The sequence below is a fragment of the Geospiza fortis genome, unplaced genomic scaffold (genome assembly GCF_000277835.1).
Source record: "Geospiza fortis unplaced genomic scaffold, GeoFor_1.0 C13549578, whole genome shotgun sequence".
Lineage (NCBI taxonomy): Eukaryota > Metazoa > Chordata > Aves > Passeriformes > Thraupidae > Geospiza > Geospiza fortis.
This window is the reverse complement of record NW_005059903.1, coordinates 1-1442: the sequence shown is the minus strand read 5'-3', so window position 1 is coordinate 1442 and position 1442 is coordinate 1. Positions and strand designations below refer to the sequence as shown.

Sequence of the window (1442 nt, the reverse complement as noted above, 5' to 3'; positions counted from 1 at the left end):
AGAATTTAATGTATTCACACTCCTGAAAATCATGAAGGCTACCTTTCAAATATTCCCAAGACTCAAAGCTTCCACTGCCCACAAATACCAACCCAGAAATCAGACAGCAGGACAAGACACACTCATAATTCTTAGGCTAACAACAAAAAGCAGGCTCATCAACCACAGTATCAAGTAGTGTGAAACAGGTCAGTGCACCCAGAACCTGGATCACATCAGGTCAGATTCCAAAAACAGTCAACAGAACAAGCCTCCTTCTTTACAGAAGCAAAAGCACAATACAGTTCATGACTACTTACCTAACTACAGAAACTACACAAAGATCTGCACTAACAGCAATTATTAAATAAAGATTAATTGAGGATGTTAATAAAGACATATACCGAACACATATTAGAAATAACTAGTAGCTTATCTGCTAAGGCACTTCTGTTTCCAGGCTGCCTGCTTTACATAGTTGCAGAATGGGGCAAACCAAGGCAGCTATGCTTACTTGTGAAGCAGATGGTATAGTGGGTCCATGAAGTAGGAACTTGAACTTAGATAATGAGATTAAGATTCCAGAATTAGTACCCAAGAAGTTACCAATTTGGTATGTCTGTGAATTAACACTCAATACCCACCTTTTAAGGGTTTGCTCACTATAGCAAATACTATTATAGCTTTTAACTTGAATTTTCTTCTGTTTCTGCTGCAAACAATAGCATAGTGAAACTGATTTATGATTAGGCTTTTGCAGCCAAATGGGTTTTATTAGAGTTATTCCCAGGAAAGGTGTTAGTTCATACAGTTATGTTCTGACTTCAGACTTCAGGCTTGCTAATAACAGAGAACTCAACTCCACGCTTGTTGAGGCGATCAATCAGTTTTGTTTTCGAGAAGGCAGCTCCTGGAGAATATACACCACCCCTGTTAGTGAAAATCAAAAAGGAGAAACATTAGTGGCATAGTGATTGAGGGACACCTTTTGTTAAGCTAGAGATGTGCTTCCCTGACTAAGAAAGAAAAAGCCACTTAGTCCGAGAAGAGAGTGGGTGAGGAATTTGGCAGGGTGGTTATAATCACAGGTTCATTTCTGCATCCAGCAAGCTCTATAGAAACCACTCCATTAACTGAACATAAAGACATTGATGCCAAGGCCTGACTAAAAGCCTGTGACTACTGATTGGCTGGTGAAGAGCAAGTGGCTTTAAATCAGCTTGCAGTGAAGCATCTCCCTTGCACAGCCAGTTGGGTGAGGTAACACAAATCCACAGGGCTGATTAAGTGTATTTTCAAAGAGAAACATTTGCACACAGTAGCTTTAAGGGAGAACAAGCTGCTCAGCATGGGAAGGTACTTACCGTTTAGGCAGAGAAGCTGAATCTTCCAGAAGAGATAGAGCTGCTTGAACCATTGCAATTGGTGTGGCAACATATCCAGGCTCTGACAAAAAAAAAAAA

The 1442-nt window shown here is 40.2% G+C and overlaps 1 long non-coding RNA gene across 1 annotated transcript; it reads right to left on the bottom strand.

Annotated features, from left to right (window-relative positions):
• Positions 1 to 1428, bottom strand: LOC115949429. Its single transcript, XR_004082891.1, has 2 exons — positions 1344 to 1428; positions 1 to 909 (listed from the first exon to the last, which is right to left on the bottom strand). It is a non-coding gene; the product is annotated as an uncharacterized LOC115949429 (long non-coding RNA).
• Positions 1429 to 1442: the final 14 nt, after the last annotated feature.